This window comes from Pan troglodytes, chromosome 9, assembly GCF_028858775.2.
Source record: "Pan troglodytes isolate AG18354 chromosome 9, NHGRI_mPanTro3-v2.0_pri, whole genome shotgun sequence".
NCBI lineage: Eukaryota > Metazoa > Chordata > Mammalia > Primates > Hominidae > Pan > Pan troglodytes.
The window spans coordinates 46,067,280-46,093,219 of NC_072407.2; the positions used below are offsets into that span (position 1 = coordinate 46,067,280).

Consider the following 25,940-nt stretch of genomic DNA (forward strand, 5'->3'; position numbering starts at 1 on the left):
AAGAAAAAAAAAGGTGAAGAATGGATGGTGTTGGAGGTGAGAACATTCAGTGACTGTACCACCCAGGAGAAAATGTGTAAATAGGGAGACACCAACATTAGTTATTTTATTGTTCTTAAAAGTATTTTTGTCATCGTCATCATCATACAAAAAGGAAAAGGTCTTGATAACAAATCATATTTTGTATGCCAACTTTAAATTTTTTAAAAATGTCAGGTCATATAGGCTATCAGAGTAAGTAAGAGTTCTTTATGATTTAGTAAGTTTGGTGTTTTGCTTGACAGGGCTGATACAGACACCTGGAAAGGACATCCAGGATTAATTACATATTATTTATTTATTTAGAGGCAGAGTCTCACCTAGTTGACCAGGCTAGAGTTCAGTGGCACCATTATACCTCACTGTGGCCTCAAACTCCTGGGCTCAAGTGATTCTCCCACCTGCCAAGTAGCTGGGACTACAGTTGTGTACCACAGTAGCCGGCTCCCAGATTCATTATATTTCTATACCTTTGCAATAACTATTTGACCCACACCACTTCTCACTTCTCCACTTCTCCACTTCCTTCATTTGGCCTCATTCATTCACAAATATGCTGCTATTTAGTTGGCCTGGTACCATTCCTAGTTTCCAAACGGGTTCCCAGATAGTAAAGGAGCAAAGCTGTATAATTGGCAGGTGGATTCCATCAGATACTGAGCAGAGAGCCTACTTTTTAAATAAAAGTTGGATCAACAGTCTTAAATTTGACATTCTTTAGGAGCCACCAATGCATTGGTCTTCCTTAAAACAAGATCTCCCTCCTCCATTTCTCCCATTCTAGCTTTTCTTTCTGTGATCTTTTGTCTCTCTTCCATCCTTCCTTTCCTCTTACAATTTATCAAATCTTGAAATTTCATAACAGATTGGGGTTTGCTTTAAAATCAAGCCCCTTTTCGGTTTTCTCTTGCTCTCTTATCCCAAAAAGAAAAGTTATATCTGTAGAGAAATGCAGTGTATCAGTCCTGATGAAGCAAGCAATCTAGCCTAGCATATCTATATTATCCACTGAGATTATAGATTGAGTTTATGTCTCTGGCTGGGCCCACATGTCCATATATCATTAAAAGAAAAAACTCTTTAGTTATCCTTTAAATGTTTTGCATGCCTAAAATAGACTATTAGGATAAGCTAAACTACTGGAACAAATGATACAAAATGTAAGAAGTCAAGAGAAATGAGATTATTTGTCCTTCACATAAAAATCTAGCAAATTTCCAAGTCAGTGTGGTTCAAGGCAGGGGGCTAGGGATCTGGAAGAGATTGCTTCATGCTGTTAGGAACAGATTTTGGTGGTTCTGCCCTCATCAGCCTTGGGTGTGTAAAGTCTCTGTGACTGCAATCATTACCTCTGTAGCTCATGAGAAAGGGGGAAGGCCACGTAGAAAGATTTTCATGAAAAAGGTTGAAAGTGATATACATCCTTCAGCTCAAATCCTATTGGAAAGAATTCAGTCACATGGTCACCCTTCACACAAAGGATGCTTGGAAATGTTCTACAGGTGGCATATGGCTTCCCAGGTCTCTAGGGAAAAAGAGTCTTTGTGTTTTATACACAAAACTGTTGATTGATTTAATGTTTTAAATTTATTCATTATAGTAAAATCTTGAGACAAATAAGTGTGGAAAAGGCTGCGGAAGTTCTCCCTGTTTCCATTGTTTCTATTTTGCTTTCCATCTCCTTTTCTCTCTGTCTCCCCCACTTCCTTCCTCCTTCTTTGTGTGTAATACACACATAAACACACACATGCACACACACACACACACTTCTATTCACTCAAGGATAAATTTCTAAGATTATGAGATCAGATTATATTTTGCTTTAATCAGTGGTGTGACGCTTAATGTTTAACATCTAGATCTCACACACACACACATGAGAAAACCCCAGAGTTCACCTTGACTTGTAGCATTTGCCAATTTATGTGGTGTACTCTTCCCACAATGGCCTATTTTAGGTTACCAACATGATGCCACTACACGTGGAGTTGGAAAGGATGCATAGTAGCACACCATTATATATGTGGTCTATAATATGGATTCAGTAGATATAAATAGCTTTAAAAGCAGTAAAATAATTGGAACATGAGAAGCTTTGAGTATTTATTACCTTTGCTTTTAATAAAAGTTTATATAATTTAAATTTTAATAGTGGCTGTTTTTAACAACCAGCTCACACAATCTTGAAAATTTAATAATCAGCTCTCAGGCACAGTTAAGTCCAGCACAACACTGCCTTTACCATATCCTCCTAGTGTTCAACCATATTTTCTCATTCCCACATCTCTTCCTAACTTATATATTTCCCCTGTTTAGCATTCCCTAATCTCTCTGGCCAAGTTGAACAACTCTTATCCCTCAGGCTTTTTTCCTCTAAATTCTGAATTCTCACTATTATTATTTTTAATTAAATTACTCCATGAAAACTACACTAACAAGTTAATTCTCATATTTGTTGGTATACAGAGGATGGGTAGCAATAGTGATCTTTCCATCACTGTTAAGAAAGCCACAGTCCAGATTACACATCCTAGGGCTATGATGGAGGTAGGAGCTGGAAAATGTTTCCAGCTCAGAGTAGGCGCTTGCCAACAACAATAACAACAACAACAAAAATATAAATCTGCAAATAGAATCTTAATTGAAATATTTTATAGCATTGCTATACCAGCAGATTCTTTTCAGACCAACACACATGCACACACACATACATACACACCTACCCCTGGTGGAACATAATTACCAAACTGCTTGACCAAAGGAAACACACTCCCTAGAAATAAGCAAAATTTTTAATGTGGATTTTGCTACTTCAGAACAAAGACCTCCTCATTCTGATATTTGGAAATCCTGCATCATGATAGCAGTCCTTTCACCTACTTGCCTTAAAGCAAGGGCTAGCAGTTAACATTTTCTATTCCTAGGAAGGTGGTGTATCAGGAAATGGACCAACCTATATATGATATTATTATGGCAGATCATATCATTGTTCTTGACTATTCATATTTCTTAGGAGAAACATAAATCCCCTATTGTCATGAGATTTATTGGACTTCCACTGGGAGGAATATACATACACCCCATCCCATTGATATTGGACTTGATCTGTGTGACTAACTTAGACAAATGGGATGTGATTGGATGTGATTTAAGCATGACTAAGTGTAAGCTTTAGGAGCCAGTAAAGAGTTAAGAGCCAGTCATCTTGCTCTGCCAAAAAAAAAAAAAAAAAGTCATCTCCCAAATACAGGCTGCTTCTTCAGCCTGACTCTTGGAATAAAGACAACCCACGAAGCAGAGAAGAGCTGTAGCTGGTCTGCAGCCACCAACATGTGACAAGAGTGAGAAATAAATTGTGTTTTGGTATGCCTATAAGATTTTTAAATTGATACTGCTGCATAAGTTAGCAAAACTTAGAATAAATCACATTTAAAATGCGTAATAGTTTTTAGATAATTTTTCTAAAATTCATTTTGTACCCGTTTCATTTGAAGTATTACCAGATTCTTGAATCATTACTTTTCCTCCTGTTGCTCTATGAGTTTTACTCTACCTCTTGCTGTATTGGTCCTCTTCCTCCCCCATGGCTTTATCTTTAGAACCAAGAAAAATTTAGCCTCTGAGCATTTTATCAATCTTATCTATATCTATTAATCATATCAGTTGTCTTATATTTCTCCTATTACAGGGCTGTAGGGTTCTATTGGAGCAAGACACAAAACTTTAGGGTGGGAGGATGGGAGAGGGGTGAAGGATGAGAAAGTACATAATGAGTACACTGCACATTATTCAGGTGATGGTTACAAGAAAAGCCCAGACTTCACCACTGTGCAGTACATCCATGTCACAAACCCGTACTTGTAACCTTTACATTTATATAAACAAAAAACTTTAACAATTATATATATGTGTATATATATGTGTATGTGTGTGTGTGTATACATATACATATATATACATATATGCACACACATACATATATATTTTTTTCTTTTTAGATGGAGTCTGGCTCTGTTGCCCAGGCTGAAGTGCAGTGGTGAGATCTCGGCTCACTGCAACCTGCGCCTCCTGAGTTCAAGAGATTCTCCTGCCTCAGACTCCTGAGTAGCTGGGATTACAGGTGCATGTGACCATGCCCAGCTAATTTTTGTATTTTTTAGTAGAGACGGAGTTTCACCATGTTGGCCAGGCATGATGGCTCATGCCTGTAATCCTAGCACTTAGGGAAGCCAAAGTGGGCAGATCACCTGGGGTCAGGAGTTCAAGACCAGCCTGGCCAAAAATTATAAATTCTTTGTGTTTAGATAAACAATAGTGCTAGATGTTTTTTACATTATCTTACTATGTTTTTATTCTAAAAAACATAGTTCTTTCCAAAATTTACTCTCAACAAGTAACTCTGGGACAAACTTCAAATTATTTAATGGATGTTTTCCCACACATCTGCTTTTCCATGTAGATAACTCAGTTCACTACTTTTTTAGCTAAGCTTCAAATTTTCTATTCATCTCAGAAAAAATCAATTATTCTACAATTAAATTTCATCCCAGTATTTTATTTTATCTTACTAAATCCTTTATTTTGTCTTACATAAAATAAAATAAACCTTAGATTTGAGGTTTCAAGAGGTTCATTAATACATCAGTTTATAAAAACTATTGTTATTGTCCTTTGGGGGGTTCCCTTCCTTGTTGTGTTCTATTTCATCTTTTTTCTTTATATGCTATTCCTTACCCTCCCCACGGCGTTTATTATAATGTGTTTAATATGTGTCTTTTAAAAGTTAAAATCACTGCTCAACAAAATAAAAGAGGACACAAACAAATAGAAGAACATTCCATGCTCATGGAAAGGAAGAATCAATATCGTGAAAATGGCCATACTGCCCAAGGTAATTTATAGATTCAATGACATCCCCATCAAGCTACCAATGACTTTCTTCACAGAATTGGAAAAAAACTACTTTAAAGTTCATATGGAACCAAAAAAGAGCCTGCATTACCAAGTCAATCCTAAGCCAAAAGAACAAAACTTGGAGGCATCACGCTACCTGACTTCAAATTATGCTACAAGGTTACAGTAACCAAAACAGCATGGTGCTGGTACCAAAACAGAGATACAGACCAATGGAATAGAACAGAGCCCTCAGAAATAATACTACACATCTACAACCATCTGATCTTTGACAAACTTGACAAAAACAAGAAATGGGGAAAGGATTCCCTATTTAATAAATGGTGCTGGGAAAACTGGCTAGCCATATGGAGAAAGCTGAAACTGGATCCCTTCCATACACCTTATACAAAAATTAATTCAAGATGGATTAAAGACTTACATGATAGACCTAAAACCATAAAAACCCTAGAAGAAAACCTAGGCAATACCATTCAGGACATAGGCATGGGCAAGGACTTCATGTCTAAAACACCAAAAGCAATGGCAACAAAAGCCAAAATTGACAAATGGGATCTAATTAAACTAAAGAGCTTCTGCATAGCAAAAGAAACTACCATCAGAGTGAACAGGCAACCTACAGAATGGGAGAAAATTTTTGCAATCTACTCATCTGACAAAGGGCTAATATCCAGAATCTGCAAAGAACTCAAACAAATTTACAAGAAAAAAAAACAAACAACTCCATCAACAAGTGGGTGAAGGATATGAACAGACACTTCTCAAAAGAAGACATTTATGCAGCCAACAGACACATGAAAAGATGCTCATCATCACTGGCCATCAGAGAAATGCAAATCAAAACCACAATGAGATACCATCTCACACCAGTTAGAATGGCGATCATTAAAAAGTCAGGAAACAACAGGTGCTGGAGAGGATGTGGAGAAATAGGAACACTTTTACACTGTTTGTGGGATGGTAAACTAGTTCAACCATTGTGGAAGACAGTGTGGTGATTCCTCAAGGATCTAGAACTAGAAATACCATTTGACCCAGCAATCTTATTACTGGGTATATACTCAAAGGATTATAAATCATGCTGCTATAAAGACACATGCACACATATGTTTATTGCGGCACTATTCACAATAGCAAAGACTTGGAACCAACTCAAATGTCCATCAATGGTAGACTGGATTAAGAAAATGTGGCACATATACACCATGGAATCCTATGCAGCCATAAAAAAGGATGAGTTCATGTCCTTTGCAGGGACATGGATGAAGCTGGAAACCATCATTCTCAGCAAACTATCGCAAGGACAAAAAACCAAACACCACATGTTCTCACTCATAGATGGAAATTGAACAATGAGAACACTTGGGCACAGGGTGAGGAACATCACACACCATGGCCTGTTGTGAGGTGGGGAGGGATAGCATTAGGAGATATATCTAATGTAAATGACAAGTTAATGGGTGCAGCACACCAGCATGGCACATGTATACATATGTAACAAACCTGCACATTGTGCACATGTATCCTAGAACTTAAAGTATATAAAAAAAAATAAAAGTTAAAATCATTATTTTTTATTTACATATGTTTTTGATTTACATATAATGTGTTAGGTATCTTATGTTTTAAAGATATATTCATGTTGGCTGATACATCTGATTTACTGTTCATAACTATTACAATGTATTCCATGCCATGTATCCATCTCATTTTACTAGTCTATTTTCTTTATGAATATGCATAAGGTACCACAGTGTCCTACTATCAAAAATAAAAGCAAGAGCACTAGCTATTTCATTACCTTTTAAATCTGTGTGAAAGGAGGTGATATATATTCAGCAACGATAATTTCTGTCATTAGGTGTACTAAGTTCTGCTCAATTAATCTACAGAATTTTTGTATGAATGTATACTCTTCAATCTACCTATACGCTTGCTAGCACTTAAAATTATATGACTTTCTATTTTGGACTGTTATGTAAGTATAAAATGATGTAAAGTGTTGTTTTATTATATTTTTCTCTTAACTAATTAGGTCAGATATTGTTGATTCCTATTTTAAATTCCTTTTATGATTTCTTGCTTAATCTAAAAGTTATTTAGTCGTAGGTTTTTATCATTTCCAGATATACAGTTGTTGTTTTTAATTATTTCCCTCCCTCCAGTTTACATTTTGTTTCTCTACTTTGGGAGAAATAGAAGTTTAATACTTCTACTCTTCTCCATATCTTTTAATGTTTTGTACATTTTCTATCTCTTTATCTCTGTCTTATCCCTTTTATTATTATTTGCTTAAAAGTAGTGTTATGGGCTGAATGTTTTCCCCTCAGAATTCATATGTCGAAGTCTTAGCTTTCAGCGTGTGTGTATTTGGAGATAGGGCATCTAAGGAAGTAATTAAGATTAAATAAGGTGATAAGGGTGGGACCCTGATCCATAGGATTAGAAAAGATCAGAGGGCTTGAACTCTTTCTTTGTTCATGTATAAAGACGCCATGTGAGCATAGGGAGCATAAGGTAAGACGATAGTGTCTACAACCCAAGTCAAGAGGCCGCATCAGACACTGACTCTGTTGGCACCTTGAACTTGGACTTCTATCCTCCAAAACTGTGGAAAAAAATACATTTATCTTGTTTAATTAAGCCACCTAGTCTGTGATATTTTGTTATGTCAGCACAAACAGATTAATACAAGTAAATAATTGTTTATAATCAAGATCTTATTTCGACTGGAAATATTTATGTGAACAAATGGTATAAAATGAAGACTATTTTATAATCTAAGGTACATTCGTTAGGGTGCAAACTTGGCAGCAAGAGGCAGGTGTACATGGTAGATATAAATGATTAACACAATGAATGTGTATCCTTATTTGTTTCAGCAAAAATTGCTACAAACCAAAATGCTTCCTCCCTGACTCTGTCTATCCAAATGTCATCTATAGCAAAATATTTTATTTGTAATACTCTTTCTCAAAAAGATTTTTCTAAATACTCCACAACTTGGTATGTATAATACTTCTCTAATTGGTTTATGTATTATCTTGATTGCAATATTCATAAATCCTTAGATTCATGTCAAATATGTATTTACTTTTCTCAGTAACTGGATCAATTCTTGATATAAAATAGGTATTTGATGTACAATAATATATAATTGTCTGACTACCATTAATCCATACCATAGGCATATCAATATATAAATCGCAACTTACCACCATATGATAATTTAATTGGAAGTTATATACTTTTATTCTGAGGTGCATAAAGTCAATATTCAGTTTTTTATGTGATTATTTTTATAATAAATATTCTTGACTTAACTAGACTTAATGATCTGGGTCTGGGGCTTTTATTGCAATGATTTCAAAGCAAAATTTTTTGTTCCTGACTTAAAATGGAGATTAGATAGTGTGTTCATTATTATGGGTAAGTGTTATTACTTTTAAACAAAATCTTAGCAGAAACACCAATCTTCTTGAGATTACATAAACCAAGGCAAAGAAATGATCCCAGAAAATTCTTAGGGCCAAATTATTAGGAAGGATTACATATTTTTTTAAATAGATTGGCAAAAGAGCATCAAAGGATCCATTACACTGAACTTGCATGCAAAAGCATACATGTAAGTACCTACATGCGTTTTGCTGAAGAGGAGTTTCATGGCTCTGTAAGACTCTTCCAAATGGTTTCTCACTTGATTAAAAGTGAAGAATTCCTATTTCAGGTTTTTCACAGAATTGTTTAGTATCATAGTTTGAGAAGCTAATAAAGAACACAATCTTGAAACTAAGTGTGAAAGAACATTTGATCAAAATGAGGCCCAAATATTAAGTTTATAATTTAAGCTGCACTCAAACTTGGTGTTGTTAGACCACCTCTGATGAAGTGAAAGCTTAAACAAATAATCTTCCTTCAACTTCACTGTAATCCATTAATAAAACTCCTCTAAAAGCTCTATAAAAGCTAGCAACATTATATACATAGAGGAATCCAGCTGGCATCTAACGATGGGCAACAGCTGTCATAAAAGGTTATCACAAATAGATAAAGAAAGATATATCAGTAATCACAACCAAAGAAGAAGGAATCTATGCATATGGTAGAAATAAATCCTGTCTTTCTATTCTATAATTGCTGATAGCTAACTTAATTATTCTGGAGAATTCAGAAAGAAAATTTTAAGTATAGGTCTGCTCATTTATAGGAATTACATTTACTCCATTTACAGGAATTAGAAAACCTGTTTAAACATTTCAGAAGTGAGCAAACATTTTTATTTTTATTTGTTAAAATCCAAAACCACCAATAGTTGAATCTCTGTCACTGAGATAGCCATAACTTGTTAGCCAATATTTCCATGCACCGAAGACTCCATAAAATAAGGAGAGTGTCTATACAAACACAGTGTTTCTCTCTAAAAATAAATTTTTCTAGCTCCATTATTAATTCTGATTCATTCTTTGCATATGCTTTGAACAAATTTCTGCGTGAGCAGAGGTCTAAATGCAAAGATGAAGCAGCTCCATATATTAAAAAGTTCAGCCTATAATCAAATTTAGCTTTCAAACTCAAAACTCAAGCTCCCCCTATGTGTATTGCATCAAAGGAAACTGAGCACAGATAAGTGGTTACTCTTTCATTTTTCTGGCCTTCATTGATTAATCATGGTGATTCTCTGTGGTGATTCAGGGGTTGTGTGAAATGCAATTCCAAAGAAGAGACATAAAGATCTGTCAGCTGGAAACACAGTGCATACTCAAGGCAAAAGAAAAAAAAAGGAAGAAAGAAAAAGAAAAAAAAAAAGCAAAGGATTAAACGTACCTCAACTTCAAATATCACTTGAGATTTGCTCCTCAGGGAGAAGCAGAATTTCTTGACATAAAATTTCAAGTGTAAAATGGATACTCTCCTGAAGTTTTTAAACATCTCCAATCAAATACTAATTTTATAGTAGCCTCACTACAAAACCCCTTCCCAAGGGATGTAGGCAGCTTGTCAGAAATCTGAGGAATTGCACCAGTGACTCGATGAAAAACACGGCAATCTTGTATGTTTTCCCTACTTTTCCATTTAGCATATCACATATCCTGAGGTGTTTGTTTTAAACATACTCACCCACATGGATGCACCTAACACAGAAAGATACAACAGCAAGTTACTCATCCAAATTTCGACAGCTAATCAACAGGTTTATTCAAGACAAAGAGGAAAAGCGCAGTGTTATGAGTTGAACTGTGTTCCCCAAAATTCATATGTTGAAGTTGTAACCCCTCATGCTGCAGAATCTAACCATATTTAGGGGTGAGATCTTTAAAGATGTGATTATGTTAGAAATAAGGCTGTTAGGGTGAGCTCAAATCCAATCTGACTGGTGTCCTCATAAGAAAAGGAAATCTGAACACTCTGAGAGACACCAGGGATAGGCACACACACAGGAAAAACCAGGTGAAGACATACTGAGAAGTCAGTTACCTGCAAACCAGGGAGAGAGGCTTCAGGAGAAACCAGACCTGCCAACACCTTGAGCTTGTAGCCTCCAGAGATGTGAGAAAATTAATCTCTGTTGTTTAAGCCACACAGTCCATGGCATTTTGTTATGGCAGCCTGAGCAAACTAATACAGGCAGAAATAAAAGTTAATAAAAAAGCGAGCTTTTGTATCCAACATTCAAATTATTCTCTAAGGTACTATGCTGTGCCTAGGTGATATGTAATTACCCATGAATGTGACACTATTGTGTTGTTCAGTAAAACTTAGTATATTGTTATAAATTTAGGGTGCTAATTAGTTTATCTGCTTATTCAATCACAGTAATTGTACATAAACTCTGCACATTTTTTTCTAAGCCATGTTACCTGCTCTGAAGGAGCTTACAGGGTAATTCTGTGAATAAAACATAACTATTTAATTATTATATTTATTTAAGCTGACAGTATATGAGCAATATAACATGGTTAAGGTAAAAGGGCTATGTGACACCAAGGTAATACACACACACCTCATCGATTTAATAATCAATACTATGTTTAATTGGTTATACCATGACACATGATGAGCTAAACTATTTATATTCATGCTCAGTAATCACAAAAATTCTGGGAGCTAGGCATTAATGTCCCCTATTCTCCAATAATTTAAACTGAAGCTCAGAAATTAAGGAAATTGCTCAAGTCCATATAACTAGTAAGTGGCAAACAGGATGTGAATTTAGGTTAATCTGTCAACAAAGCCTGTGTGTTTAAATGACATGCTATGTAAAGATCTGGTCTCCTAATGTTTTAAATAGGAGATATATAGATAGATAGATAGATAGATAGATAGATATAAAATCCTATGGCTATTTAATTTTATATATATAATTCATATATATATATATATATATAATTTTTCCAGACACTTTTCAGTACTATAATGTGAAAAATGAAAGACATGTATTAACTTTCTTAGTTTGCCACTGTATGTCATATATGTTAATTCCTATATAACTTATTACCATTAAATGATGCTAAGAGCTGAAAAAGATGTTCAAGGAATCCTTGTTCAAGTCTCTTATTTTCAGTCGAAGAACTGTTGTTTAGGAAAGTTGTAGGACTCATTGAGTTTTATGAAGCCAGAGAGTATAGGACAGTACACTCCAAGTTTAACCAGTCCATGAAATGTTGCTGGTTTATGATGATATAAGTAGCTTGCCACAGTATATTTAAAAAATAATACTATTAATAGTTGACTGATTCCTTCATTGAGAAAGTTTTGCCGTGGAAATTGTCACCAGGACTACAATGATCCTCTCACAGGCTTTGTTCATTTACATTTAAAGCCAGATTCTCATTCCATTGTGGAAAATTAAGTCTCAAATCAGAAGCCCTTTACAGATCTCACTTGGAGTATCAATGGAAGACAGGACTGGTATCTTTAGTGCCTGGCCTAGATTTTCTTTTTTATGCCATACTAGAAAAAGAGACAGAAAGCCTTGAGTTCAGATTATAGCTCCTTGTCTTATTAGCTATGTAAGCTGTGTAAGTTAATTTAATGGTTTAAATAAAACATTTTCCATCTCTGCAGTGAAATAAATAATACCTCCTTTAATATACAAGCTATCAGGTAAATTAGAGATCACTGATATAAATGGGACACATAACAGGTACCCAGGTACCCAATAAATAGTAACTAATATTAATATGTAAAACCTACAGAGGAAAGTTTGTTTAAAGCACCCATATCTCTAAAATAATTTATAATGAAGAGAATTTACTAAGCAACACAAATTTTGTCTAGAAATTATAATGGAATTTCCTAAAATACTTAGTCTTCTAAGAGCAGCACCAGCAGCAGGGCAATGTCAGAAACAATACCAATATGGATAGCTGTTAAAGCTACTAGAACAAAATGCATCCCACTTTTGTAACTCATAAAAGAAGCAACAGTAATGATGGGAATTCTATTCTCAGCCACCGTGGAATAAGTTGGACTGGACTTATACTGTAAAAACTTTAAAACAAAGAAATTACTATATATTTTTAAAAAGTTGTTTTCAGACAGTAGATGGCATGTAGTACAAAACTGTGTTTCCTGAGAGTAGGAAAGAAGACAAGATGAGCCTTAAATTTGACACAGATTTTTGCCCGGAAGCAATATCTGGACAGTGATGCAGTGAGAGCCATCCTAACCAGAAAATGGCAGTTTCATTGAGTTGAGGAGACAGAATAAGAGTTCAGAGAAAATGAGGTAGCTGGAATTTGCAGAATAGATTTCTAGAAAAGAGAGCCATAGGGGAAAACAGCCCCTCTGAGAGGCCCCTTAAGCCTTGGCTGTGAAACTCCATGAGGCTGGGCAAAAAACAACCAAATACAATAAAACCTTAACAATTCCGGAAACTCACATAGAGCTTGAAAGCATTTGAATTTCACCCTGGTAAAATGGCCAGTCATTATTGAATACTAAGGGCATTCAGGAGAGACCCTAAAGAGGCATTCAAACCAGAGTGACTCCATCTTGAATGAGGACTAGGAAAATGAAGCTGGGACCTGCTGGGCTGCATTCCCAGAGTTAGATATTCCCAGCTTCTCGATGTTTATGTTTAAGGTAACAGATTGATAACGTTTACTAAACAGACCCGGACTTGGGAGTGTCTTGATATACTGATAACTTGAGAACAAAGACATTCCTAATTTTGCCTTAAAGATAATAATATCGAGTCTTACAAAATATAGCAATTAAGAAAATTAATCATTTATCACAAACCCTTATAGAGGAGTACATCTGTGCATGCTCTTTTTTTTTTTTTATCCTAGATATATTTATGAGCATTATACCTAGGGTGGACGCATTCCTCCTCTCATTTACAGGAACGCCCTACTCTACCTATGGAGTAGCTGTTCTTTCCCCACTTTACTTTCTTAATTAACTTGCTTTTGCTTTGCACTGCGGACTCGCCCTGAATTCTTTCTTGTGCGAGATCCAAGAACCCTCTTTTGGGATCTGGATCGGGACCCCTTTTCTGTAACAGAAATGTCATGCCTTTACTACAGGCTGTAGCTAAATTATATCCAAAGTAAAGACTTCACTAGAATTTCTTTTAACTTAAAAACAAGCTTGAAAATATTGAGCCAGTATGCAAATGTTTTAACTACCTGATGGAAAAATGCCCCACGTTCTTTAAAACAATACAATTAAATGGAACATCCAACAGTATAATATATATTGCCATGTTCAGCAGTGAAAATAACCATTTCAAGAAGCAAGCAAATGTGACTCATACCCAGAAGAAAAAGTAGGAAACAAATACAGATCTAGAAAACTTAGAGGTGATAGAATAGGCAGATTTGCATTTTAAAACAGCTAAACATTATGTTCAGTTGTTTAGAAAACAACATAAAGGTAAGAGAAATAAAGGGAAATTCTAGAATAAAAATATGGTATCTTATTAATTGTAATGAGTAAAATTTGATAAATGAATTTAATAAATTCAATAAATTTTATTAATAAATTTATTAAATTTATTTATTAATAAAAATAATAATTTTAATTTAATAAATAAAAATCTCACTGGATGAAATTGACCTCTAATTAGAGATTGTACAAGAACACATTAGTGAACTTGAAAACATAAAAATAGAAACTGTAAAACTGAAACACAAAGAGAAAAAATAAAGACTGAAACCAACTTTTCAAATTCAAAAAATGCTGGGAAAGGATGTTAGTCTGGCTTGACCTATAAGCCTATTCCTGGAACACTCACAGTGTCTATGGAGATGGGATACTTAATTAGCCTATGATGAGTTTCCTAGTCTATTAATCAGGCTAAGCTAGGCTATGTTGAGGTAACAAATAGCTCCAAACTTTTAGTGGTCTAAAATAATAATGATTAATTTCTTACTCATACCAGAGTAAGACATTGAGGCTGCAGCTCTTCTCTGTGTCGTCTTTAATCTAAGATCCACGCTTACTGAATAGACTCAATTTGGACTAATACCAGTATGATAGATAGAGAAAATAAGTATAGCACACCATACGTTGGCTCACTACGTGGGATACACATTACTTCTGCTCACATGGAATTGGCCAAATAAGCCCCATTGATACAGAGGAGGGGAAGGGAAGGGCTGCGAAAGGAAGGGCATGGTCCCTTTAAATGACACAGAAGTGGGGAAGGGCGTGGTCCCTGGCTAGGGCTCCCTTCTGTGCCTGTGACCATGGACCTAGGTGAGGACAGGCATTTTTATTTTCCTGCCCAAATGTTGCATTTCCCAGGACAATCCTGGCCTGCCACGCCCCTATCCCGTGCCTGTGAAAACCCGAGACCCTAACGGGCACACACACAAATGGCTGGACGTCGAGAGAAACACACTGGTGGAAGAAGACACAAGCAGCTGGACGTTGCGGGGAGCACGCCAGCAGAAGAGCACATGACAGACACCAGGACGCTGGCAGGCCGTTGACTGGTGGAACGACATGGAGTTTGGCTGAGGCAGTCAGAGATGAGTCGGGGCAGTCAGAGATGAGTCAGCAGCCAAGCAGCCAGACTCCAGGGGAAAACCATCTCCCTTCTGGCTCCCCCATCTGCTGAGAGCTTCTTCCTCTCAATGAAGCCTAGCAGTCATTCTCCAAGCCCACGCGTGATCTGATTCTTCCGGTACACCAAGGCAAGAACCGCGGCATACAGAAAGCCCTCTGTCCTTGCAATAAGGCAGGGGTTGAGCTAACACAAGCCACCTACGGATGGCTAAATTAAAAGAGCACCCTGTAACACACACCCACTGGGGCTTCAGCTGTAAACATCCACCCCTAGACACTGTCACGGGGTTGGAGCCTCACAGCCTCCCTGTCTGTATGCTCCCCTAGAGGTGTGAGCAGCAGGGCGCTGAAGAAGTGAGCCACACCTCATCGCACAGCCTGCGAGGAGGACAAGGGAACTTTTCCCGTTTCACCATGACCGTGCTTGATATTATTGAGAAAGAGAAATGTAATCCTTCTACAGGGAAAAGTAGAAAATAGTTTTAAACAGTAATACAGTCTACTAGTGTACCTTTTCAATCATTGATATTCGCCCTTATTTTTCTCCCCCATTCAGAACATGTCTATCACTATTTTGGCTGACAGAGTAGCTTCGATATAGAACATTTCTCATCTCGTAGAAGAAGAATGAGTACCACATACTGATTCTACAAAGCTCTTCCAGGAAATTTCACTCAGATTTTATTGGCCAGAGCAGGTTACAAGAGCATGCCTAACAACAGGTGAATAGAGAAAATTAATCTTCATCCTGGGAGAGATATGAATACTTTTTATCAAAGCTATAGTTTATCGCATTTGGCCTCTCATTTGAGAAGGGAGTAGACATGTTGTGTGGCAGCTCCAACAAGACTGCCGTTTGGATAAATATTTGTCTTAGTGATAATATGTTTAAATGAATTCTATGGTAAATTGAATTTGGGAACTGCTGAAGACAGGATCTTTTTGTTGGTAATTTACAATGTACATTAGCATATTAAACAGTGTGAGCAAAGCTGCAATAATAATTTTATTATTATTGGACTTACATAATCTTATTATTATTGGGCTTATATAATCAATTTAACCCCAAATACCCCAAATTGTTGACTTTGAGACCTATTTTCATGCTGAGAAATACTGTGATAGTGATATTAGTTCCAGGAAGTTTTGTGCCAAAATTGACTCATAACATTTACCAGAAATCTCTCTTGAAAAGTCTGCAAATCTTTAAATTTGGAAGTAAAATAGCTCTCACCAAGTTTCTTCCCTTATTCTATTCCCAAGATTTGTCATGCATTTCCTTTGCCACAGTCTAACGCCCCTTCAAATTTATCCAAAATTTCATTTTTCAGAAAACATTCTCTTCTTTTTCTGTTTTAAAAAAACCCATTTTATATTATTTTGTGAGAGTTACTACATTTGGCCCCAGAAGAGAATAAAAAGTCACATTGTTATTTTTTTCTATCTTTTCAAAATTATAATAAAATATCCAAAACATAAAATTTGCTATTTTGACACTTTTTAAATATACAATTTAGATGCACTAATTACATTCACAATGTCATGCAATCATCACCACTATCAATTTCCAAAAGCTTTTATCGCCCCAAACAAAAATTTAATAACTCATTAAGCAATAACTTCCGGTTTTTGTCTTCTCTTAGCCCCTTGTTTAATCTCCTTTCTGCCTCTATGAATTTGCTTATTCTACATATTTTATATAAATGGAATTATACAATATTTGTTCTTTTGTGTCTGACCTATTTCACTTAGCATAATTTTTAAAGATTCATCCAGGTTATAGCATGTATCAGAGCTTCATTCCTCTTTATAGATGAATAATATTCCATTGCATGTATATATCACATTTTCTTTATCCATTAATTTTTTTGATGGACTCTTAAGATTTTCAGCTTTTGGCTATTGTAAATAATACCTCAGTAAATATTAGCATACAAATATCTGTTTGAGTCCCTGTTTTTGATTTTTTTATATGTATGTAGGAGCATATGGCTGGGTCATATGGTAATTCTGTGTTTAGCTTTTTGAGGAACTGTCAAACTGTTTCCCATAGTGGTTCGATTATTTGCCACTCCCTCCAGCTACGTACAAGGGTTCCAATTTTTTCACATTCTTAGGTTGCTTATTTTTCCATAGCTATAAGTCTTACCATGAATACTGGATCAAATACCATTCATTACAAATACCACGAATTTGGATCTTGCATGGCAAGATCCAAATTCACATCTTAGAAATGTTAGAATGGTACACCATTACTCACTTATGCATCTTTGTATATTCTCATACTATTTTCATTAATGATGATGACACTGATAATAAACATCAAGGATCTACTCTAATCAGAAACATTGAAAAAGTAGCTTACCTTGTTGAGAGAGACTGACTCTGACAAAATAATTCCTTAATAAGTTTTTCTCAATCACATCTCATGATTGCATCAAGTAACTGATCATGTTTTGTTTTGTTTTTTTCAAATAGATTTCCTGCCAAGGAAAGAGATATTCACCCATTGTAAATCATTAAATGAATTCTCTACTACGAGTGAGTGCCTTGAGAGCTGGACAAGACAAGGTGACTGTTTTTTAGTTCTTGTTCCCCCAGCATATTCAAGGACTACAAATTCAAGAAGAAGGAAAAGAAGTGAGGTCATATCTATTGAGTTCCTAGTATAAGAAGTTTCTCACTTAATATTCACAATGGCACAATAAGCCAGGAAGACAATGTAAAGAAGTAGTTAAGCATCTAGATTATGGGTTCAGATTACTTGGGTTTAACTCCTAATTCCGATCCTGAATAGCTACATCACTTTTAGCAACTTTCTTGCATTCATTCATACACTCTTTCATTCAATAAATATTTACTGAGCATTACATGATGTGTGTCTGTATTGACCTAAACAGACACAATCTGTCTTTTGGAAATTATACATTACTTGGAAATATAAACATTAAAAAACCATAAACAAAAATAAAGCCTGGGAAGAGGTTAGATAATAATCTGTTTTATCATCTAAAATGGAAATAATAATAACTACCCCAAAAGTCTGTTGTGACAACTGGAATGATATAATCCATATAAAGTACTTAGCAGAGTGCTTGGCTTTTAGGCAATGTTATAAAGGGATGAAGAAACTAATGTCCACCTAGGTTAAGTATCCAACCAAGAGTCACTCAGCTAGGAAGTGGCAGAGCTAGAATTGAAATAAATTTGCCTGCCCATACTTAGTTTTTCATCCAAAGAGTCTACATGCTGAGAGATACAAAGAGAGAGGGAGAGAGAGAGAGACAGACAGAGAGAGAGAGACCAACACAGATGCATTTCCTGGAAAGTAGTTTTGGTCTATCATTACCAAAGGCACGTTTCCCATAAATCCTATAACTATCATGAAAAAGGAGTTGAGATGGGTGAGTCACTTCCATATTTGGGGTCATGATGGACATTGTTCCCAAAGAAAGTGTTCAAGATAGGGAATCTGTAAAGTCCCATTTCTTTCTTTCCTTCCCTGGAACAATAATGTCATATGATCTTGGGGCTAAGGTTTTAAGAAAAAGTTATCTATCCATAAAATTCAAACACCTTCTTAGGCCACTGTAAATTATGGCCAGAATGAGAATTTGGGGTGCTCACACACTCTTCTGTCACCAACAAGACCAACAGAGCTTTTTTTTTTCCCCCAAGTTCTAAGGAATTGGTTAAAGTTAGAATCCACACCCACTGCTAAAGTTGGCGATGGGTGTGGATATATGCTTGATCCCGTAACTTCCTTGGATTTCTATATAGATTGGGTGATAGCATGTCCCAGTTTGCCTGACAGTTCACATGTATGCTGATTGCATTACCATGTTATTAATATTCTCTCCTTTTCTTATAACAACCATCCCTCTTTGTAAAATAAATTACATGTCCACCCTATCTATGTGCATTTAGAGGCATAGAGTGGCTAACAGTTGCTAGTGGTAGAACTTCTGAATGAAGGAAACATTGGGTTGTTTAATCGCAGCCTGGAATACATTCAAAAATTCATTCTTATAGGGTACTTTTTCCTTTGACATGATGCTGTTCAATTTCAGATTTACATCTGTTGGCTAATAATGAAACTGCTAATAGTACTTGCTCATTATTTTCTGTGCTCAACTTTACATACCTGCATTTCAAGTGAATAAGTGGATGTCTAAACAAACAGGATAACCCAACTGTCTCTGTGGTGATGTTTCAGGTTATTAGTGAAAGTTTCATATATAAGGTTTTTATCCCTCTCCTTAAATAGAAACAAAAACAATTAAGCTTGTTCAATAGAAGCGATACTGATCTAAGAGAGAGGTGAGGATTACAGTGCTTTCAGACTTAATGTGCCTTTAGTTGCTTTGTTTTCTAACTGCAAATTGGTAAGCAGATTAAAAAGACATAAAAAATAAACACAATCATGTGGCAGGTGTTACTTGGCCATACGAAAATGTTTTAGAGGGGGTTCAACTCACATTATCCTCTTCTCTGGTATCCAGTGAAAAAGCAAACCGCCCCCGACTGCCTCCAAAAAAAAAAAAAAAAACCCAACACAAAATCTCTTAAAATATCCCTCTGGCTTTGCATCAAGGGATGGACCATTATCCTGAGTAAAAATATACATTAAGTACTTTCCAAAATCTGATTGTTTTCTTACCCAAAACAGTTTTAGAAATTGGAATGTTGTCACGCCTGTAATCCCAGCACTTTGGGAGGCCGAGGTGGGTGGATCACCATAGATCAGGAGTTCGAGACCAGCCTGGCCAACATGGTGAAACCCCATCTCTACTAAAAATACAAAAATTAGCTGGGCGAGATGGTGGATGACTGTAATCCCAGCTACTTGGGAGGCTGAGGCAGGCGAATCACTTGAACCCGGAGAAGTGGAGGTTTCAGTGAGCCGAGATCGTGCCACTGTACTTCAACCTGGGTGACAAGAGCAATACTTCATCTCAAATTAAAAAAAAGAAAAGAAAAGAAAAAAAAAGAAATTGGAACTTTGAGCTGTGAGCAAAAATTAAAGCCTAAACTTCTTAATTTGGCATTCAGAGTTCATCACCTGGCTCCCATCTACATTGTCTTCCCCCTAATTTTTCTTCGCTACAAACAAATCGAACTACCTGAATACCAGAAAACCTACTCCTTCCTGTCTTCACAGATTTGTTCACACTGTTCCTTCCATCTAAGGTGGTTTTTCCTTCCCTTGCAACAAGTCTGAAATCCATTTCAAAGTCTAGTTCAGCTGTCAAAAATTTCTAATAAATACAATTTCTTTCACCCTTGAATATCTATAGAATAGTACCTCTTATGTTATAGGCATTTACGCATTCATCTGATTTTCTGTAAAACACTGTAGGTTCCTAGGAGGCAGGTTTTATATGATCTTTTATACCTTATTAAATACCATCATGGGGTTCATCATAAATTTGTTACCCAATGCCAGTTTGTTAAATAATAAATCAATATATAAAGGAAGCAAAAGAAATGAGGGAAAGGAGAATGGGAGAAAAATAAATTGTAAGCACAATCTTTCCAGGATATTAGAGTGTCTCTCATTGTTGTATATTGTGAGGCCCAAAGTATATGACACACCTCACCCCAAATGATGATAAAAACATACACTCTTGGGTTTTATATTAACTATGTAAAGTACTTGGAATACTGGCACACAGTAAGCGCTTTTTATGATTGTTATTTTTACATAATTTGCCAACATCTCAACTCAAGCCTACAGAAGATATAGTGGTTTAGTGTAATGGAATGGGGACACAATTTGACTCAAAGCATTCAAACTTTATCTCACTCATGTACAAAGTGTCCACTGGTTAAGGGTGTTTAATCTCCCTGATCCAAAATTTTTCTTAAGTATAAAATAAGGATTATAATAGAACTAATGTCATAAGGTTGTGCTAAGCATTACATGAAATAGTGTCTGGAACTTAGTACTCATTTAATGAATGGCAGCCACAGTAGTAGTCAGAGACTCAATTTCTTAATCAATTTATTGTTTGTAATTTGTTTCATAAGCAGTACTCTAGAGTTATTAAGCTGTTAATCGTAATCTTTTTAATGGTTCGTAATTTTAGTATATACTGCTCATACATTAGCTAGATGCATTCACCTCCTTTTATACATTTCTGGGAAATTATCATGCACATCTTTTGTTTTTTTCTCTAACTGTCTACACCTGTGTCTCTCTTACAAGGACTTACAAAGACTTCTCTTAAATTACTGAGGCAGCTTTCTGATTTGCTTTTGCATGCAGTGAGTTGGCAGTGCCTGTACCCTTGTCTCAAGTAAGGATAAAGTTTAGAGTACAATTACAACATGGATGTTCATATGAGATTCAGCTATCTCTGAGATTTTGCCTTAAATTGCCCCTTTAAAATTGCAATTGGCTTTTTCCTTTCCTCTGCCCAGATTTTCCTCAGAGCATTTCCATAATGAATCTTTTGCACTTGAATCCTTGTCTTAGGGTTGGCTTCTGGGGAAACCAATCTAAGAAAATGACATATTACAAAGGAAAGCAGAATTGAAAACTTTGGCATGAAACATCAATCTTTATTGAGTTGAAGACTCTTTTTCTGCAGCAGTATAACCATCCCTCCCATCCCTCAAATTGATTTATTTTTACCTTGCCAGACTTCTATAGTACTTACTGTCTATGCCGTATTTGGCATTTAACTTGACCTACTAGTTTTCTAGTACTGTGTAACAAATTACCACAAATTTAGAGGCTTAAAATAATATACACTTATTATTTCACAGTTTGTATGGGTTAGGAGTCTAGGCATAGCTGTCCTGGATCCTCTACTCATGGTCTCACTGGGCTGAAGTCAAAGTGTCAGTCAAGACTCTAATCTCATTGGAAGCTCAGGGTCCACTTCCAAGCTGTGTGGTTGTTGTCAGAATTTAGTTTCTTGCTGTTATCAGAGTAAGTCACACCCTTTCTTGTTGACTATTGGTGAGAGACTGCCCTCAGCAACTAGAGGCCATCCTTGGTTCTTTGCCACGGGACCCCATCCATACTTAGTTCACAATAGAGCTGTTTTCTTCTTCAGTGCAAGCAGCAGTAATCTCCCACTTTGAATCCATCTGATTTCTTTTAAGGATTCATCTAATTAGATTAGGCCAACCCAAGATAATCTCTATTTTATTAACTCAAAGTCAACCGATTAGGGACATTAATTAAATCTGATATTTCCATTCTGCTAAATAACGTTACGTGATCACAGACATAATGACCGATTATATTTATAAATTTCGTTCACACTTCAGGGAAGAGGATTATATTGGGGATATTTAAGCAGAGGGGCAGAATTTTGGAGACCATCTTAGAATTTTGCTTACTAAATTTGTCTTCTATGCTTACTTGCTGTATATAGAGCCCTTTGCTGGGGGGTTGATGCTCCAAAATCTAAAATTAATGAGTATTTTAGGAAGTGATTTTGATAGTGATGGTGTCATTATAATTTTTTTTCTAAAAGGGAGATAATAGGACTGTATCATATGGTTTCCACAATCCAGATGTCAAATCAGAAAACATTCTCCCCACCAAAAAAATTAAAACAAATACAGTGGTAAATGTAGGTATAATTTATGTAGCAATAATTTGATTTCTATGATTCTTTTTTTTTCCTGATGTGGAAAATGGGTATAAGATTCCCCCTCTCATTGGGTTGCTAAAAGGATTAAAGAAAATTATTAGAGAAATACCTGACAGATAATAGGTGCCTAACAGTTGGAAGGTACTTTATCTTATTCCCTGCACAGAATGACTTAACTAAATTTTGTAGAAAGGAAAGCTATTTTTAAGAACGTGTGGAACATGTTCTTTTGAAAAGCAACAGATGATTTGGGAAGTAATTAACTAGTGCACATAGAAGAGGACATTTATCAGTCACAGAAAGCATTTTACATAAAAAGGCAGTTTAAAAGAGGTAAAGAGAATGAGAAAAAAATGGCCATTGCAAGCTGATTTCTTCCCCCAGGAGAGAGTTTAGGGAGGGAATTGTGGTATGGGAAGTTATCAATTAAGTTCCATATTTTGCAAGTGGTAAGATATTAAAAGTCCAGAGGTCTGGAAACTTGATGGAATTTATGGGACCTATCCCATAAATTACCCACAAATTACATGTTTCCTAGAATATATCTTATCTTGGTGTCTGGGGACTTCAGGGCTTCAGCACAGGTGCATAGTAAGACTTTGAAAAATATTACTCAATGAAGTATTTAGAATGCTTGTCAATATATTACTTCTATATGCAAACAGTCAAAAAAGTATATAATTGTGATAGAGTTGTTTTTGTCTTGATTTTTAAGTAACATTTATTGACAGCTTACTGTGGACCAGGTATTGTGCCAAGCATTTTGTATCTATGACCTAATTCAATCCATGGTGAATGTGTATCACAAATATTTCTCTTTTACAAATAAGGAAACTGAGACTCAAAGAAATTAACTTGCCCATAAAAGCTAGCACAAAAAATAGGCACAAATCAGGTCTGGAATCCTGTTTTGTATAAGTCCTAAGCTGTGCCCTTAAGCTCTCTGCCACCATGTAATTAAAATAATATGCCCTTAGCATTCTTTTGTATGAATCTTGGTTGTCAATTAGGAATCACCCTGCTAAGATCTCTTCAGGGGACCTTTTCCACAGGGTTTCCTGCTTTGAATTCACTGATGTATTTCTATTTTGTGTCCCTTGTGGGCTGGTTGGCAAATGAAAGTCAAGAGCAAACTGAATGAAATTCTAGCAGGAAGGAACCTCCAGTGAATGCTTCATCTACAAGGATGGAGGCATGCTTATTGGTTTCACCCATACTCTCTAAAGCATTCACACTTGCTAGTGTGTTAACAGCAAAGCCCATCACAAATGACTATTTCCACTTTCAAATCATCTCTTATTATCTCTGCTCAGTGACTGTGAGCAGGTTTGATCAATTCCTCTCCATTCAAACCATTTTATTCTAACTACCAAATAACATTTCCCATTTTCCATATTCAGGGAAAGGCTGACTCATTTAAATAGAGTTTTGCATGACTTACTTAAAGCTGACAGTTTGCATGTGTGGAATTTAAACTCTCTAGAAATCTGGCGAATTCCCTTAGATTTTATTAGTTTGTAATTTTTTGAAAAATGCAGTAACATCCTAGCTTGAAAAGATATTGGTGATACAAAAGAGCTCTCTTAATATCAAAACAAATCTCCTGAGTCGGGGTCAGTACTGTATCTAAATGGTAATTCTCCTGAATCCAGGTGTAGAATTGTGGATTCTATACTCCTTTCTTGTTCCAAATCACTTTTACATAACTTTGAACTAATTTTCCCTCAGGACTTTAGGAATCTTCTATAACATAGGGGCCATATTTATATGAAAGCTAACAGGTGTGATTGGGAAGAGTTTACATATGTGGGTATACATATGTGAGTATTGTCACAGAAAATAGTTTAATGTGCTACTAAAATTGTAAACTAAACTATATTTTTACGAAGAAGTTTCTTGACACACTTTACTCTGCCCTATTTGGGTAGATAAAACACAAACATTTTACACAGTCACTAAGAGAAAACAAATAGAAAGTTAATCAGAAATAGTTGCCCATGTAGAATGGCCACACTATCTTACACATGAAAGGCATACACTGGTTATCAAATGTAAATGGGGATCCAAGTCATAAAATCAGAGAAATTCTAAGTTTTACTTTTTCTATTTGGTGACTATTGGAAAGGTTACCTAATGAAGATAATGCTTTAAGTTTACTTACCTGTAATGTGGAGATAATGACAATATTTCACAGACTTATAAAGATTAAATAAGATAGAAACGTAGCCTCTCAAAATATAACTGTACTATGTTCTTCCGTTTCCTTCCTAAGTATGCTCCAATTTCATTAACAACTTGCTTACAACCAAAACTCGAATCTAAAACTGGAATAATTCCTTGAATGTACTTAGCTGTTTCAAAATATTAACTATGAATTGAACCATGAGCGAAATCAGTTTAAATTGTAACTTCTTTTTGTGTTCATAATTAATTGAACTAGGTCAGAACCAAAGCATCAAAATACTATCCTAATAGAACCTTAATCAAATTATATTTGATCAGTTTAGTTTCATTACCAGCTCACTGTTCCATCTTGTAGATGGAACACTCTTTAATATCTAAGATATCTCTTATTTCACTTCTTGTACACTCTTTAATATCTTAAATATATCTTATTTCACTCCTTGTCACCCAGCCTGAATAAATAGCTCATACAATTAATTTTTTTTTTTTTTTTTTTTTTTTTTGAGGCAGTCTCGCTCTGTCGCCCAGGCTGGAGTGCAGTGGCGCGATCTCGGCTCACTGCAAGCTCCGCCTCCCCTGTTCACGCCATTCTCCTGCCTCAGCCTCCTGAGATTAATTTGCTTTAAAAATAAATAAGGCCATTTAACCCCTGCCACAGTGTTTTTCATCTCTATATGGTAGTAACAAAGAATATTCTACCTTTCTAACCAGATATTTGAAATACTAAGTCAGATAATCGACATACAATTGCACTGATAAAATACTATATGTTCAAAAATTATTGTTTAACATAGAGATATCCAATATATTATGCTAAATTTTTAATGTTAGTAAAATTTAAACACTGCTGCCATTGAAATCCACCAATTTATGATTATTACCCCAAATATAATCATGCCTTTCCTAATTATGTTCTAAAAGAATGGTTGTAAAACATCGATAGGGATCGTGTGTACTCTGGATATAAAACAAAGTCACATAATCAAGACCTCAAAGTGTCTCTCACCAGTCTTCACAATGCAAATTATGAAGTAGAATAAAGCAAAAGAGTAGCTTAGATTGACAAAATGTCTTCAACTTTCTTCACTCTCAAAGTACCCTCCTATTCTGGGTTTTACTAAACTTAAGTCTGTCTACATACTTGAGACCAGATCATCATTTTGTTTTACAGTGAGA

At 35.6% G+C, this 25,940-nt stretch overlaps 1 long non-coding RNA gene across 1 annotated transcript in view; it reads right to left on the reverse strand.

The window, feature by feature from the left end:
- The window catches only part of LOC107967325 (uncharacterized), an 83,693-nt gene that overhangs the window by 49,643 nt on the left and 8,110 nt on the right, over positions 1 to 25,940 (reverse strand). Inside the window, exons 2-6 of the long non-coding RNA XR_001707670.3 lie at positions 19,115 to 19,228; positions 17,336 to 17,453; positions 16,205 to 16,320; positions 10,429 to 10,569; positions 9,778 to 10,085 (exon numbers count right to left, since the gene is read on the reverse strand). This is a non-coding gene — a long non-coding RNA (uncharacterized LOC107967325). The remainder of the gene's footprint in view (positions 1 to 9,777; positions 10,086 to 10,428; positions 10,570 to 16,204; positions 16,321 to 17,335; positions 17,454 to 19,114; positions 19,229 to 25,940) is intronic.